General features: G+C 43.5%; 1 protein-coding gene across 12 annotated transcripts in view; it reads right to left on the bottom strand.

The window, feature by feature from the left end:
- PTPRK (protein tyrosine phosphatase, receptor type, K) overlaps positions 1–12,457 on the bottom strand; it is a 353,816-nt gene extending 341,359 nt beyond the window's left edge. For all 12 annotated transcript variants that reach the window (XM_014942619.1, XM_014942624.1, XM_014942626.1 and 9 more), the window contains exon 1: positions 12,335–12,457. The gene's annotated coding sequence lies outside the window, so the exon portion shown is untranslated. The remainder of the gene's footprint in view (positions 1–12,334) is intronic.
- Positions 12,458–18,472: the final 6,015 nt, after the last annotated feature.

Here is an 18,472-nt window from a genome sequence, read left to right as displayed (position 1 = left end):
CTGCTCCTGAGACACTTGCGCCAGGAGGCACAAAGCACGGGAAGCCATCACTTCTGGCACCACAGATGTCACCCACCTACACGTTTTCTTTGTTATAAGAAAGACCACAAGTTTGGAGATCTCAAAGTGAACCACACGCTTGGTACAAGCGCACACGCAGCGGGAGAAGCCAACGGAAGGGAAAGGCTGGGTTGGCAGATGTCAACTACACCAAAGAGAAAAAAATTAATGACAACAGTTTCTCCTGTTTGAACGCCACCTGCTCGCTGATCCCTCAGCCGTGGGAATTAGCCAAGAGAAAACATACACACCAGAGGAACGCTTACTTCAGACTGTTTGTTGGCTTTCTCTGAAATAGGACGGTACGTCTGAGTTGTGCTTATACGTGGCTAGGTTTCCTTCCTCAAGGGAATTAAAAATGGTTTGATCCAAAATAGAGTAAATAGCTGTTACATCCTGACAGCTGCTCTTTACAAAGACAAAAGAGGAGGAGGAAGTTTTTATTTGGCTTTGTTGCGGGTTTGTGTTGTTTTCTTTTAAACTGCAAAATCCTAAAGCATTGACAAAGCACTCACAAATCCCTCAGTAATCACAGTTTTGGTGCATTTATGGTTCCACACAATATATTAGACACATGAACACGAGCACGTCTCCCCAGCACTGTGCCATACACATGCCCCTGAACCAGTATGACTACCCCAGTTGAGCATTCAAGGCCAGAGAGCTCAATAGCAGGTGGAGAACCTGAGGAAAATAAGGTTAGCTGGAGTAGCTCTGGATAGACCAGTATTGCACACTCTAAGTGTACCTATAAGTTCTTCACTTTTATCCATTTTTTTCTGAAGCTGTGATTTTATACTGTAGAACAATCTGAGAACTTTAAAAGTTATTTCCTCTGAAACAATATAAAAGGTAAATGCATCTTCCCTGCATGAAATAAAGAGCAAAACCAAAAATGCACCAAAAAAAAAAAAAAAAAAAAAAAAAAAAAAAAAAAAAAAAAAAAAAAAAAAAAAAAGGAAAAAGAAAAGGAAGTTAATCTTGCCCTTGCGCTTTTGTTACTTCAGAGTATTTCTGAATTATACCTCTCCAGACAAAGTAGTGTCCTGATGTCAGACATTTTTCAAGTCTGGTAGGACAGGTTTAAAACATTCAGTGAAAAAGGAGACTGGTGTTTCCATAGCTGTCTGGCAGGGTATCTTACTTCTGTATACTTCTCCACTGATGCACAGACCCTGCTACAAGCAATCTATTTCAAGGCCCACCTGAAACCTCTGTTCTTTCTTGCTTATAACTTAGATAACTTGATCTGGGTAGTGTGTCCCCATGTCTGTCCTGCTGTTGTGGATGGCACAGGGAGTGGACCTTAACCTCCAAGCCAACTGGTGACACTGTCTGCAGAAGATAAGCTCATACTTACACCCCATCATAGAATGGTTTGGGTTGGAAGGGACCTTAAAGATCATCTCATTCCAACCCCCTGCCCTGGGCAGGGACACCTCCCACCAGACCAAGTTGCTCCAAGCCCCATCCAGCCTGGCCTTGAACCTCTCCAAAGATGGGGCAGCCACAGCTTCTCTGGGCATCATACCTGGCCAGGCTCTTCTCTGGAGCCCTGCTGATAACTGCTGTCCATATGACATTTTTCCTTCAGTTCACACTATCAGAAGTAGTAAAAGGGACATTCTGCCTCCACACAAGATGTATTTACAAACGCCTCAGGCACAGCACATGCACTGTAAACTGCAGAGGATGAGGGGACAATCTGGGACACGAGCAACAGCATTAGAAGATTGCCCCATGTGGAGAGCAGTAAGTTTGAGGCAACGTTCTCAGCACCTAGACCCAGGTTTCTTCTCAGAAGAAACTCGACAGCTTGCTCCAGCAACAGGCCCTGGAGAAACCAGCACAAAGAAAAGGGCTCTTGTACGGAAGTGGGAGTAAACCAAACTGACACTGCGAGTACATGAAGGGGAAAGAGGGCATGGGAAGAGGTGCATGTCCCTTCCTAAGTCACGCATGGGCTGCCCTGCAAAACACCCACCATCTCTCTTTGGACAGATGCAAGCTCTGTCCCTCCCGCTGACACGTTCTCCAGCTTGTTCCTCCTCAGGAAAGGAGGCCTTTGGGGTTGCAAACGCCTCTGGGAAAACTCAGCTTCTCACCAAGTATCACAAAACATAGACATTGCCCCCACCAGAGGACCACGCAACTTTCAACAGTCAAGCCACCCGAGCCTGGGACGTGGCTGAGTGCTCTGCTGAATGGCTTCATGAAGGAGACAGGAGCCCCTTAAGAGAACGGGTATGGGGCAGGGGGAGGGGGATTACTTTTTTTTCTTTTTCTTCTCCAAAAGAGAACACTATGTAAAATGCAAATCCAAGTTAAAAATGTATGATTTAATTCAAGTTTTTTTGCTTGCTAATTTTAACTACAGTTTAAATCTGATGAAAATCTGCCCAAGCTTTGGATAGAAGCAACACATTTTGGAATGAAAAAAAATGTACTGCATTTTAAAAGTAGTATTTTTTTTTCTGGCAGGTCATGCTCTTCGTGGATTTAATTTCTGAATAATATTCTGTAATGTACAGTAGAACATATTTAAAGGAGGTTACGCTTTCCAGTCCAGGTGGAGATGGGAAGACAGACAGACAGGAAAAGGATGTTGCTGGCTCTGTGGCAGTGACGTTACCCACGCTAATGATTAAGGGAGATTCAGAGACACACACAAACATCACACGTGAGGCAAAACAACACAACTGAATCTGTCCACACACCTGACATTAACCTGCTCCTTCTCCAGTATATTAAACTAAATCATTGCCTCTTCACTTGCAAATGAGGTTTGTGTGACCCCTCCAATACAAAGGATTTGCCTCCTAAAATTATCTCTATATAGAAAAGTGGGAAAGGGAAGAAAATAATCCCAGCTGGGGCAGGGGGGAGGAGGGATGAGATGAGCCTTGCTGATCATAATTGGTTTGATAACAGCCGTTTGAACAAGTATCTGTAAAGGTAATGGTAGAAATGCCCAAATTAAAAATCTCATTGTTTCCTGATACAGTCATTCCATTAGTTCACCACAATCTAAGGAGAAAAAAAAAAAAAGTTTAAATCATGTCAGTTGATTCAATATCTGCTCTGTAAAATAATACAGTTTTATTATTACCGCAGCTTTAGTCACTATTACCAAACATCAACGATAGCTGCATCAGCACAGACTTGCAGCCAAAGCACAACAAGGGAACATAAATTACACACTGAGCAGCAAAGGTTTAGAGCTCAGAAATCAATATTTAAGCAGACAGGAAAATTTCAGACACTGTGCATGAAAAAATGTGGAGGAAAAGTATCCCTTCCCTCTGTTTTGTTGCTATTACGTGACTGCCTGAATTCCACCTCACCTTAAGTTTTTTTGATTGTTTTTACAGGCATTGCTTCTTCTGCTGTTGGGGTTGTCATTGCTGAGATTAGAGATAGGTAATTCCAGTATTAGTATCCAGTTGCATAATAGATCCTGCATTAAAAGTGGGATTGAGAATGCCCTTAACTCTGCCGTGAATCCAAAGGAGCTCATTGCTGGGCCTGCACTGCTCACAGGCTCTGTCTCCAATGTGACACAGGTGAGAAGTTAACAAGGGGAAGGGGAGATAGTCCCTCAGACCATGAGGGACAGAGGGTCACCACAGCACCTTCACCACAGAAACACATGATATTTCATAATCTTACTGCTTCAGAAATAATAACATGCATTAGCAATCACTGCACATCACTCATTCTGTGAAAGGGCTTTTATCCATTTGGTCTGAACACCATTCTTTTGCATTCCCCGGGGTGGTTTTCCTTCGCCACCTCCCCCAAACAACTCCCAGGCCCTGTTTTTATTTTCCCTGTTCTAAGCAGTAAAATTATTTTACTTTTTCCCCACTTTACTTCTAACCTGGGTGGTTCTCCATCTCCTAGTTGCTTCAATCTGGCATTCATCAGCCTGCTAAAAACTGCCCACAAGGTGAGAGGGAGTAGAAAGCAGAGCAATGATGGATGGGGAAGGGAAAGGGACTACCTACTCTTACAGCAAATTGAAGTGGCCACGTAGACATAAAATAAGTTCATATGCACTAGTTGGCTGTTTTTTAATCTTTCCTGTGAAAGGGTCAAGCCAAAGGGTACAAAGCCACCAGATGTGCTGTGCTCGTGCCATGGTCTGTGCCCGCGGTCTGAGCCAAATGAAGCTACCTGAGAAGCAGCAGGACCTTAGCTCAGGTCTGGCCCTCCACTATGCTCCAAATAGCCAGAAAATCTGAAGGCAAAGCCTACTGCTGTTATCTACAGAAGGAAAAAAATATATATATATATATATACACATATACATGCTCTGACAAGCTCTAGGCAATCCTGCTTCAGCAGGGGAGTTGGACTAGATGATCTCTATGCTCCTTTCCAACTCTAAAAATTCAGTGAAATACACACACAGAGGCAGTCTAAGAGTGAAAATGATGGTAGGACAATGGCACAACAGGCAGATGCAGAAGGAAAAGGCAGGTCTGGCTTGCTCCTCACCATGCAGGGGAGCAGTGAGAAATCCAACCAGCACTAGTGCCAGCCTTGCACACTCCAATTGCCAAATGCCTCAAATAAATCTGCAACACCTTCCAGGCTACCATTTAACCTCTGTTTTCCTCAAAACTCCAAAAGATGAGCACAGTACCATTTTACTTTTTTGTTCACCTTTCACACCTTTCACCTTTTGTTTCACCTTTCACCAAAACAGCAGCTTCAGGTAATGCCTCTCACTGACACTCACAGCTCCCCAGGTAGCAGCTGACTTCATAGAAGCAACGAAGAACTTCCACTTCCAGCCAGGCTCCAGTTTAGAGTGGTGAGGGTTGACCAGAACTGGCCATTTTTCCCCACAGTGACAGTGCTGCAATGATGGCCAACGCCACCTGAACTTCTCCCGATACAGACACCACGAGCAAGGACACTACCATGAATGCTGTGATAGCCCCAGCACATGGTAAATTTAGTCATTTTTGGTCCCAGCATGGCAAAGGTAGGTTTGTCCAAGATGAACCTACTACTACTATGCAGCTCTACCTGCAGTGAACAGGTTTCTCACTTTCCTTCAATTTATTACTCCAGATTCAGAGAAATAAACTCATACTTCAATTCTTCAAATTCCTCAACTAATTCTTCAAATACTAGACTACGAAAGAAAGGAGGAAAAAAGGAAGGGAAGGAACAGTTTCTCAGAAGGCAGCATTTTACAGAGCTTTCACTGGAGTTTGGTTGTGCTACACTCAAAATACCATTCTGACAGATTTTTCCAAAACTTAATTGATAACACTGACATACACTCATTCAACACATACAACAAGTAAAAAGATAAGCTATTCAAGAACAAATGAGCTTTCTGGACATCCATATTGCATGGAAGAGGTACAGCTGAACAAATTAGTATTATAACTTTAAAGAAAAATAAAAAAGAACAACCCAACAAATATCACTCTACATAAACAGCTGTAGCAGCTGGCCTTGAAGGTGAAGTATATTTTGTGCAAATACAACAAGTAATCTTTCTTTAAATGTTCTTGTCTTTCGCTACCCAAAGGAAACAGAATAAAACCATCTGTGTCAATGAATGAAAAACCAACACATGGGTGTTACTTGTATGTGAAAGTCATTTCTATTCCTACAAAACCCTTACTTTTCCTAATCCTGTGCCTAAACTTTCAGATAAAAAATTACTTATCTGAATGTACCAAAGCCCTGCTACACTGTGCATTATCTATATTCCCTGCACCCCCCTCCTCTTTTCACTTTATACCAAGTGAAGTGCTCTTCAGAACAACAGGGAACCCTTGAAATTAGTCAATAGATTGATTAATGCACTGTACTGAGCAGGCCAAACAGGAGCAGGATGTTTACAGGTGTTCTTTAGGTAGACATTAATTGCACTGCACTAAGGAGGTCGGTTTCTTTCTGTTAAAGATGCTACTAACAAATAATACAGACAAGAAACCAACTACAAGGCTTCCTGAGTTAAAAAAAAAAATAATAGTAAAATATGCTTTTCTGACCAAGGAAGTACTCGAAATAAATTCAGCTCTGCATTGTACTGACAAGTTAAACAGGAAATAAATATCAATCAATTTTTGGGGCCAAGGAGTGTATGAAGGCTGAAGAATGTGAGTAAGAAAAAAAGTTCTCTCAGTCACCTTAAATAAAACCTATCTAATGCCATCACATAAAGAAATGTAAGAGGAGGAAAGACAGCCGGAACTTCTTAACAGCCCCAAACACAGATCCAAGCTTTTACAGTTTATTTCATAATGTAATGACCCAGACAAGCTTCCAACCATCAAACTTCAAAAACCACTACCTTCCTGAATTGCATTTGCCCATCCATGGGCTGCTCAATAAATTCCCTTGCGCGCAGTTACTCTGATCTATTACCTTCATCCCGGCAACGTGAGCCACAACCTTGAAAAGTCAGTTCTCAACTGCCCAGTGGACTGGGAAACTTTGTCTATTAAAATAAAAGAGACCCTAAAAGCACTCTGAACTTCACCCTTCCGTGGTGCAAAGCAGCAGGTGGGTGCGTGGTGTGTGGATTGGAGCTCGGGGACCCAGGACGTGGTGAGAGTTCTCCTGCTCCTCACCGAGCTCTTGCCTTCCCAATGCCTCAAGAAACACCCAGCTCTCACCAGACACCTCTTCCCAGTTAACTTTGGTCTGACCGTACCCATACACAGCCACATAATTAAAATTTATTCATGGGTTGGTGGTTTCATTTCTACAGGCGAAAAATTCAGGTCTAAGTGAAGCAAAAGGCCAAAAGTCTCATCTATACGACCTCTACACTACAGCTTTGCTTCCTGAGCCACATTCATATGAAATTTATATTAAAATACAAATTTCATGACCTTCTGGCTCCCCTTTCTCATTTATACATTTCATCAACACTTATGCTGGTCCTGTGCTGAAACTCATTTGGGTCACGCAGGTGACACAAAAGCTATTTCCTTTCTGTACGAGGCAGAACTTAAATAGTGCACAAGTGACCTTCCAGATCACAACAAATGCTCAACGCTGTTCGTACAGGAAAAATTAAAGTTGCAGGCAAATCTAAGGGTGTAGTTCTCATATTCCTTTCAGGCCCCCCAGAGGTTTACACAACCCCCGTGACCCAACCTCCATGCCACCAGCTCCCGTGGTCCCCACCAGCTGCACCAGCATAACAACAACTTACAGCTGCACAATCATCATGGTTAACGAACTGACACATACACTCTTTTTTTCCCCCCCCTCCCCCTTGGTTATTATTTTTCAGTTCGCAGCCACAGGCACAACAGAGCAACTGGGAGGATGCAGCAACGTGAGGATGCCTCTGGGAACGAGGGGACCTGGGAATGAGCAGCCACCAACATTCTGCCTAAAACCTATAGAAAAAAAAAAATTACTGTGAAAGCTAAGATTATTTATCAACACGTTTCCTTGCATCTCCATCGCTTTTCATCGCGTACGTTCTCCATGCTGAAATAACCACGCAGTCCTCCACCAGGAACCCCAAAACATCAGCCTGAACCAGAACATGCAATGTTTTACTGCTCAGGACTAGTTTGCTTCTTTTCCTTTTTATTTTTTTTTTGTCCTTTCAAACAAGGAACTTAGTTTTATTCTTTAAAATGAGGCAACATATAAGGTCATATGTCATTTCTGTAAAGCAAACTAATTTCTGCAATACTCTTCACTCTAAAAAAATAAACTTTGCATCTGCGGAATACACTCTACTACTAAAGAGCATCTTTAGAGATTTAATCTGTTCTCCTTTAGCCAAGCTATGTGACAAGTGCAACTAAGTACCTCACCCACTACCGTTAATGCATTTTCCTCAGATTTCTAGAAAGGCAATACAAAAAAACTAATACACATCCAATCAGGGCACATTATCCATCTGAGAGACAGGAAACAAGATGTCCATCTCAGCACGTCATTATTGTCCACTATAATTTAGATGTTCTTCAAATTGCATTTGTATCCAGGAGGGTAATAGCCCTTACATTAAAAAAGCCCTTCATTAAGTGGCTCCCCATCACGCAGCCCATTACAGGCTCTCATGCCCTGACCCCGCACAGTCTCACAATAATGCTGCTTTTAAGAGGCAAATCAAACCGGGTAAATAAACTATCTTCTTCATCTAAGGGTAAAAACATCAGTAAATAATACTAATATGGAAAAAACTACTCCTTCCCACATCCTCGGTGATAGAAGAGAGCACTATTATCTAAGTCTTCTGCAAAACGAAGTTTTCCACACGTAATGAATAGTGCCCGAAAATAACTGGGAAAACTCCATAGCCAGAAAACATAACGCATGGTCTAAAGGGTTCACTTCAACATATAGATGTCTTTCTTCAGAGGTACAAAGCGAAGTTTTCCACACGTAATGAATAGTGCCCTAAAATAACTGGGAAAACTCCACAGCCAGAAAACATAATGCATGGTCTAAAGGGTTCACTTCAACGTATAGAAGATGTCTTTCTTCACAGGTACAAGAACCAACCAGTAAATACTTTGACTTCATTTTTGTCACCATGTCTACAAAAATAGAGCACTCGGTCACCAATTTTGCCTCACACAAAACGCAAATCCACACTTGTGGAGCCAATTCTACATAAAGAACAACTCAATAGCCTTGGACTATTCAACCTTCAATGACGTCAGGAGAAGGGGGTGTATTTTAAAGTATTTAAAAACCTGAATGGCTTGGAAAAGGTGATTAGGAATCAGCTTTGCTCACTTCCGGCTACAGGACATGAGGCCAACAGATATCAAACAGAAATAACGTGCAAGTTCAAAAGAAGTCCCTGGAGGGGTTCAACACCAGGTTGGATGGGGCTTTGAGCAACCTGCTCTAGTGGAGGTGTCCCTGCCCAGGGCAGGGGGTTGGAACTGGATGATCTTTAAGGTCCCTGCCAACTCTAACTGTTCTATGATTCTAAGTAGAAAGACCTGTGTTTTCCCATGATTTGTAGCAAACGCCAGCACTTATAGGACATAGCAGATACTAGAAGTCCTCAAGGAGCCCACAATAAGACAAAGCTGACAGAAAGACATGAATCCATTGAGAACATCACGAATAAAGACCATTTCTGGTTGATGAAACTCCTAAATGCCGAAACGCTGGAAACTGGGAGAGCGTTCAGGGCATGATCACCACTCATTTGTCTTACTCCTCCCCAGGCAACTCTTAAGGGCTGCTCTCAAAACCAGCAGACCTTTAGCTCGATCCAGCACAGCTGCTTCTATATGCTCTTAGAAACCTAATGCTGGACAACCAGCAGACCTTTAGCTCGATCCAGCACAGTGGCTTCTATATGCTCTCGGGTGTTTTCCAAGGTTTTAGTAAGTAATCCAAAGGTTTTACCGTGTAAGCTGCAGTTCAAACAATTTATAAGTTGGAATTTAAAGCTGTATACAAGCACCTGCTCTACGTATTCACTTAATTGTGAAATTAATCGTTAAGTACTGCATTTATTTTAATCATAACAGAAGTGGCTTTTTGCTCATAATTTGAGGTCAGTATTAAAAGAATCTGAAGTTGCATTAATTGCTCAGAGGTAATCACACTTGCCTTACCAGCAGTGTTTACTATTGCTATACCTGCAGAATGCTTGCCATTATCACAAGCTTTCACATTTTCATAGCACTCCAAAGCATTTAGGAGTGCCATTAGGTCTGAAATTTCCCACAATTTATCCTTCTCCAAAGCACAACATTGAGTTAAACCCCTCCCTTGAATCAAAAGTAGAACATGAACTTGTCAAATTTTTCCCTTTTCCTATTTTTCACATCCTGCTCTCTCTCCCTCTTTTTTTTTTTTTTTTTCTTAATAGGACTCTCTGAAATGAACGAAGACTAAAACTTGACATTTGAACATTGAGCATAATCCTTTATGACTACAATGGTTCTGGGGGAGTCTGCTGAAGTTAGAGCCCTAAAAGCCACGTATTCAGTGTCAGAGTATTAACTTTTTAACATAATGGTAAACAGCACTCCTTCTGAGACAAAGCCATACTGGAACATGCATTCCCCATACCAAGGGCAAGCTCAGGACTGTGTGTTGGATCCCAGAGGGGTGTAAGGGACAAGGGCTACAAAGACTGCAAAGGGCGGGGAGAACATCAACACGTGCTTCAGGGAGCTTTGAGCCCAGCTGCAGGATTATAGACCCCAAAGAGAAGAGGTGGAGAGAAAACCACCCCTACCCCAGCACTTCACTTTCTGCACTGCTCAGCTTTCCTGGGCAGCCCTAGGAGATCCCTGGCTTCTACAAGGGTAGAAAACCCAGCATTTTTTTTTCCAAAGTGAAAACAGCAGTAGTTTAATTTTTACCTATTCCTTCATTACCACATCTCATTCTGCTCAGCTAACTCCTTCCCGAGCAGTAGACTGCTTCCCAACCTGCCGTTTCCACAGTGAGCAGGCAAGGTCAGCAATGTTAAAAAAACTGCACGGCAGATAATTGCACAATTATTTCCCTCCCGCTTTTGCTTGAACCTCTTTGCTGCTCCACTTCCCCACAGACCCACCGGAGGAATTCGGCACTCGTTTCAGACCTGTGTTACATTCTTAGACTTCATATAAAATCATGCTATTTCAAACACTAAAAAGCTCAAGTATTTAGACTGATCTAAATCTAAATCTGAGGATCTAGACCATAGATCCTCAGAATCTGAAGACCAACTTCTTCAGGGCAGCTCATCAGATGGGACTGCTCCTTTGAGTCTGGATCTCAATTACCAAACATCAAACTTTTAAACAGTGGTCCAAGAAGTGTAGAATTCCACGCAGAAGAAGAAAAAGAATAATAATCAGTGCTGCTTCTGTATCTGTTCTGGACTATCTCTGGAACATTACTTTATTCTCCTAGATTTTATTGAGCAGCCACAATGTCACATACAGATTCCTCCAGCAGAGCCCACGTGCTGCACTCAGGAAAAGGGTCTGTAGCAGAACTGAACCCCAATCCGGTGCCAAAGCCAGAGAGCACTGTACCATTTAACCCTGAAAACTGCCTAAGGATGACAGGCCTGTTATCTGGGAGAAGCAAGAAGCAGCTATCTTGTCATTTAGATTCATTCAAAATACAATTCCTCAAACTGCTTTCTTCCTATACAGAGCGTGCTTGAAGTCTGAGAATAACAACTTTTTTTAACCAAATGGTGCTCCCATCACAATTAAAATACCTCCCCCATTTTAACAAACCATGTACGCTCTGAAACACACAAACTGAAAAGTAATTTCTGCCTTCCTAGGGGAGACAGCATTTTGAATTTGTTAATATCATCACGAATGCTGAGGCTCCAGGGCTTAATTTCCCTCTTCCATACGGAACCTGGAAGCACCAAGCAGCCCATTAAGTGAAGTGTGGATCTTGCTTAACCTGTTTTTTAAGATATGGGGCATGGTGACAGCTACTCAGATCAGTGACTCCAACACAGGGGGAAGCCAACCAGTCAGCAGTTAAGAAATTACATACGTTAACCACCCATTAATAATCCACAACAATATAAAAAGCAGGGAAAGGAACGGTGCAGAGGTTAGGTTACCTCTGTGTGGCAACATCTCCCACTCCTTCTCCACACATACCTCACTTCACAAAACCTTTCAGATACAAATAAAATAGCCATGACCTTTTTTCCTCCTCTGCATGATTAATTACTTAATGTACTATTAATTGGAAAATGTAGCTGAATTTCAAATGCTTTCATTTTCTCAGCATATCATGCTGTCTGGGAAGCGCCGATTAAGCTGTTCATCAAAGGTGAGCAGGCAAGGTCATGTAGGCTGTACCTCTTCAGTTATTCATTACCTGTCCTAAATAGTAATTAACAACGGCAATATTTCCATAAATCAAAGCTTTTCTGATTACCTTCAGATGAGGAGCGGTTGGGGAGAGGCGGGGGGAAGGAATCAGTCTATGGGGTTTTGCACATATCCTTTTTTTTCACCATTTGTTCTAATGCACACCTGAATAATTCAATGGATATATTAGCTGCCACTGAAGATGTGGAACCTCACTGAGAGTCCACACAGAATAAAGAGGCAGTTATGGCTTCCTTTCTCCTTTCCCTATACCCCCCTAATTTTAAAGGGGGATTTGATCTACAAACATATCTCAATTATCAACATTGTTTTATTATTTTTGTTTCTTTTCATTACCTCCATTGCCAAGGTTGAAGTGGAAATCACAAAGTATGCCCCTGAGGGCACATTCAGCAAGGCCCTGAGTTAACTTATCCCCTTCAGTATCTGGGGAGGGTTCTCACCTTGAGGCAACTCGGGCGGCAAATAGTGAGGCTCCTGAGCACTGACGTGTACCCAGTCGAAGTCATCGTAGAGGTCTTGGTGGTAGTCACAAGGTCCAGGACCATCATCGAATGTACATCCCCCTGCAGAAGAAATCTGTTATTAATTTTTTTTTAAAAGCAGAGATTTTCCAAGAGTCAAGCAGAGATGTTCCTCCAGGGCACACCACAGTGATGGAGCCCACGGCATGGTTCACAGACACCTCTGCAAAGCTAAAAGCCACATCATAGAATCTCCTGGATTAGAAATGACCTTTCAGATCAGCCAGTCCAACCATCAGCCCAACACTGACAAAACCCATCACTAACCCATGTCCCTCAGCACCACGTCTGCCTGGCTTTTCAATACCTCCAGGGATGGGGACTCCACCACTGCCCTGGGCTGCCCATTCCAAGGCTTCATAACCACTTCAGTGAAGAAATTTTTCCTAATATCCATCCTAACCCTCCCCTAGTGCAACTTGAGACCATCTCCTCCTGTCCCATCGCCCATTTCTTGGGAGCAGAGACCGACCCCCCCTGGCTACACCCTCCTTTCAGGGAGTTGGAGAGAGCCAGAAGGTCTCCCCTCAGCCTCCTTTTCTCCAGGCTGAACACCCCCAGCTCCCTCAGCCGCTCCTCACCAGACTTGTGCTCCAGACCCCTCACCAGCTCCGTTGCCCTTCTCTGGACCCGCTCCAGCCCCTCGATGTCTTTTTTTTGTGTTGAGGGGCCCAAAACTGGACCCAGCACTCAAGGTGGGGCCTCACCAGTGCCCAGCACAGGGGGACAATCACTGCCCCAGCTCTGCTGGCCACACTGTTAATGACACAGGCCAGGATGCTGTTGGCCTTCCATCAGTGATCCCCCCTCTTTTCAGAGTGTCCCTGCTCCACACAACTCCCCCTGGAGCACCCTCCGTCAGAGCAGGAGGTCCCAGCCTCAGCCCAGAGAGAGACCGATGTCTTTTTTTTGTGTTGAGGGGCCCAAAACTGGACCCAGCACTCAAGGTGGGGCCTCACCAGTGCCCAGCACAGGGGGACAATCACTGCCCCAGCTCTGCTGGCCACACTGCTAATGACACAGGCCAGGATGCTGTTGGCCTTCCATCAGTGATCCCCCCTCTTTTCAGAGTGTCCCTGCTCCACACAACTCCCCCTGGAGCACCCTCCGTCAGAGCAGGAGGTCCCAGCCTCAGCCCAGAGAGAGACCTGGCCCACCCTCTGGGTGACAAAAAGCAAGCAGCTATTCTAAACCATAGGTGAAACCAAAAATAACAGGCCAGGCTTAAAAAGTAAAGGTGTAAATCAACAACTTCAGTGCACTGAAAGCATAAGTAGTCCAAACACCAACAAGGAGGATACCTAGTGTGCCCAAAACAAAAGCAGTCAGACAAAATAATTAAAATTACTTTGAAATGAACTAATTGCTGTAGCATGAACTGGATAATCTCGCTTTATTAAATCAATCTAGCATAACAGCACACAAATTAAAGGCGCTTTTCAGGGTCACACAAACAACGGATATGAAAACCTTACAACAAAACTTGTGAGGAGAAGTGACAGGGAGAAAGAGGAAAAAGAAAACCACAAATAAATCCTGCGTAGCACAGTAACGTCTGCTCTGTCTCATTGAGAAAGTTTTTTGTTATATGCTTCACCCACAGCAATTCAGTAGGGTGAGAAAAAAAAAAAAGAAGAAAACATTACGATTATGGGAAGAGATCAAGGTTTGAAAAAGAAGAAACAAATGAATCAAAAGAGCCCGGTTGAAGACAAAGTAGAGCATAAATGCAAGAAAATACAGATGTCACACACACAACTTCACGGCATCTCATGATATACAGTCCTTGAGTTTGCTCCTCCTGATCAAAAATAAAAGGCAAGACCAGGAGAAGGTGAAAGAGAAAGCACAGTGCCTTCATCTTTATTTAGGCAGTAATTTTTAGTTCAGAAAAGACATTGTATAAGAACTCAAGAATTAGTTTATAAACAACTCTTGGAAATCAGGGGTCACCCTCTCCTCCCTGTCCCCAGTAGTTAGGGCATACCAATCCAATTAACAACTGTCCTTACATCAAAAAATTCCTCATTAAGACAACACCTCTAGAGTAACAGGAGCATTTGCGACGACTTCACTGTCTGAGTTTTTGACTACAAGATCTGGGACAAGTACTGCAGGTCCCAAGAAAAAACAAACAAAAAAATCCTTACTATGGATTCCACTTATTCTAGTGTCGCCCTCCAATGAGTCACTGTCACTCCATCAACAGCCACCACCCTCCCGTGCCCACTGGGCAAGAGCCCACGCTCCATCCCAGGGGGGAAGGGGCTGGAGGTGGGAAAGGAGGAGAACAAGGACTGAACAGAGAACAGGAAAAGAGGACTGTGCATGTACATCACCACACTGAGGATAAAAATATTTTTTAACCTACGTAAAATGGAGTATTCAAATGTCACACAGCAGGAAGGAAGTCTGCAAAAGCAGTGCTCATATTTGGGAAAGGGAAGTCCCTTTTACTAAATCTTGTCAGACAATCTAAACCGTGTCCCAAACTGAGATTATTTTCAGTACGAGGCAACGCAAGTAATTCCCACCTTTCTGCATAAGTATTTGTCATTTTGAATAAATGACAAAACAGCCTAGTTCTACTTCACCGAGGACCACTGTTAATCAGTGCTTTGGCTGGCAAGGACAACACCAGGAGAGAAAGAAGCCTCTACACCAGAGCGAAATTCCCGCTAAGTCCTTGTACCGTAAAAAGTTTAAAACTTCATATTCAGCTCCATGTTAGCAAAACCTTCTCAAATACCGCATCCAGTTCTGGGCTCCCCAGTTCAAGAGGGACAGGGAACTACTGGAAAGAGTCCAGCAAAGGTGGACTCAAAGCTGACTCAAACACACGCTTGAGTCCAGCAAAGGTGGACTCAAAGAATCAAAGATGATTCAAGGACTGGAGCATCTCCCTTATGAAGAAAGACTGAGAGAGCTGGGACTCTTTAGTCTGGAGAAGGCTGAGGGGAGACCTTATTAATGCTGACAAGTATCTCAAGGGAGGGTTGAAGGAGGAGGGAGCCAGACTCTTTTCAGTGGTTCCCACTGAGAGGACGAGGGGCAACGGGCACAAGTTGGAACATAAGAGGTTTCACTCAAATATGAGGAGAAACTTCTTCACGGTGAGGGTGACAGAGCCCTGGAACAGGCTGCCCAGGGAGGGTGTGGAGTCCCCTTCCTTGGAGATTTTCAAGACCTGCCTGGATGCTCCTGAGTAACATGCTCTGACGCGCTCTAGGCAATCCTGCTTCAGCAGGGGAGTGGGACTAGATGATCTCTATGGTCCCTTCCAACTCTAAAAATTCAGTGAAATTCAGTGAAATGTTACCCTGTGACAACATAAGCACAACAACAACAAAACCCCACATCTCATACTCAGAACTAGGTTGGTTACTACATCAGTGTCACTGTCAGAGACTGCAAGGCGCAGGAAGAGAAATATTTCCACGTCTAAGAAACATTTATGCCTTTAAAAGTCCGGCTCCAATGCCCCATTACCACCGAGAGACTTTTCTAATTAACATCTATCATGATAAAGCCAGAAAGGCTTAGGACATAAATCTTGGCCTTTGATTTAACTTACAATACACTGCTATGATCACTCTACAGCAAAAATGTACATTTCCTTCGACATTTAATTGATAAATGAAGAGCAGTTTCCCTTCAAGGGAAGTTATCGCTGTCTGCTGTCCCAGCAGCAACATGACATATGGCTTTGAAGCACATGCCTACGGGGCACCCATTACCCTTTTTAATGGTTTAAGTGCCCTCAGTATATAAATTCAAACTACCAATGAATCTTGTAGACTCATTTGGAAGACGAATGTCCTTAATTGCTCATCTTTGTGCCCACTATTAATTTCAGTTATCAGGGTTCTGATTAGCAATAACAAGGCATCTGTTGATACACAGCCAGCAACCCAAGCCTCCTCGTGCGTGGCATCGCTGCTGCACCCACAGAGCAAGCGAACACCCATTTATCCAGGCACAAAGTTTATCAGAACAGATTACCAGAAAATACGCTACAAAATTCACCCTGTAACTGCCCAAACCTCCTCCTCTGACCCACAGACCCTGACATGTCAAGGCAAGTAGAGTAAAAGCCAATTCTGCAGTGATTTATCCAGTGCAACGCGACGAGACAGACTAAGTTTTTTAAACCCCCTGCAGTCTCCTCCTTATGACTTAAAGCATGAGCAAATTTGGATGAGCCCTTCCCTGTTTTAACAGTCAACTGCCTCCATGTCATTTTGGTAGTTCTGGGTACCAAGAGACAAGCCTATGGTAACATGCTGTGTGGAAAACACAAGGAGAAGAGATGATGGGGGGCTGAAACCTGCAGTAATTTTTTCCAGTCATTTGCTCAAAACCATACATTTTAAAATCAATCTTTAACCACTCAAACATAGAAACACATCTCAGAGAAGGACACCAAAGGGTACTAACAAGTCCTGACCTAACTCAGCTACGGGGCCACGTTCCACAATGTGAGAGTACCATCCAGGGAAGAAGGTGGATGGGCTTGATGAACATTTAGGACCTTCCAGTGAGGTTCAAGAGCTGAACTCCATCACATACTCGCATTTGCTGTCCAGCATCTTGCCAAGAATCTGCCAGTATCTTACAGATAACAAGTCAGAAATCTCCAACTCAGCCACTTGTAACCTCCCCCACAACTCAATAAAAAGGTACTTCAGCACCAACCACTGACCCCTTACATATCCTACCCCAATGGCAGCCTGGGGGGCATCAGGAAGAGTGTGACCAGCAGGTGAAGGGAGGTCATCCTGACCTGGGGAGGCCCCATCTGGAGCACTGTGTCCAGTTCTGGGCTCCCCTGTTCAAGAAGGACACGAAAATGCTGGAGAGGGTACAGCAGAGAGCTATGAAGATGATGAGGGGACTGGAGTACAGGGAACTGCTGCAGAGGGTAAAGCAGAGAGCTATGAAAATGATGAGGGGCCTGGAACACCTCTCTGATGAGGAGAGGCTGAAGGGACTTGGGTCTTTTCAATCTGGAGAAGGCTCAGGGGGATCTGATCAACACCTATAAATACTTAGAGGGTGGGTATCATGACGATGGGGCCAGGCTTTTTTCAGTGGTGCCCAGTGACAGGACAAGAGGGAACAAGCACAAACTGGAACATAAGAAGTTCCACCTAAACACGAGGTGGAACTTCTTTCCTGTGAGGGTGGCAGAGCCCTGGCAGAGGCTGCCCAGAGAGGTGGTGGAGTCTCCTTCTCTGGAGACATTCAAACCCACCTGGACACGTTCCTGTGGGACCTGCTCTGGGTGGACCTGCTCTGGCAGGGGGTTGGACTAATGATCCCCAGAGGTCCCTTCCGACCCCATAGCATTCTGTGATTCTGTATCACCACCACATTCCTTAAGCTACAGCTGATGTCTAACCTGCAGTTTATCTTCAATGCTACCCTGGCAGTGGAATTTGTACATACCTCGTAGGCCACCTGAAACAAACAGCCCATTGACAACTGGGATGGTAAGCTAGGAAGAAAGAAGGAATCTTAAGTCTGGATGGTTATTTTGCTAAACTGCTAACTGGATTTTGGGTCCCTCCAATTCATTCGGTTGCTGAGGAAGTATTTGGGAAACATCTACATTCCACAGAAACCAAGCAAATCAACAATTCAATGCTTCCATTACTTTTCCCATCAACTTCACTAAGTTATTAACTTCAGCTTAAACACACCTAGAACTCTCACACAGTCCCCTTCAACATCCTTCTACAAGACAAGTGATAACTCATGCTAATCTCATAAAAATGTCCTGACTACATGCCTATTTTCATTTGCAAGTGATAAGGAATCTTAAATGTTCATTATAAAAAGAAAGATATGAATATCCCACACTGAACTCTCAGAAAAGAAATTAAAGCTCCACTAAATAACAAGGTCATTAAGATTAACCTAAATTTAATCTTAAAATTAATCTTAAAATCCCAAAGATTAATCTAAATTTAATAAAGATCATATAGTCAAGGTTTACATATCACCTATAAAAAGCTATTTAAAGGTGCTTCAATTTAAAGACAAATTACTTTTTTT

The sequence above is a fragment of the Calidris pugnax genome, unplaced genomic scaffold, assembly GCF_001431845.1.
Source record: "Calidris pugnax isolate Ruff unplaced genomic scaffold, ASM143184v1 scaffold86, whole genome shotgun sequence".
NCBI lineage: Eukaryota > Metazoa > Chordata > Aves > Charadriiformes > Scolopacidae > Calidris > Calidris pugnax.
This window is presented reverse-complemented; position numbering and strand designations above follow the sequence as displayed.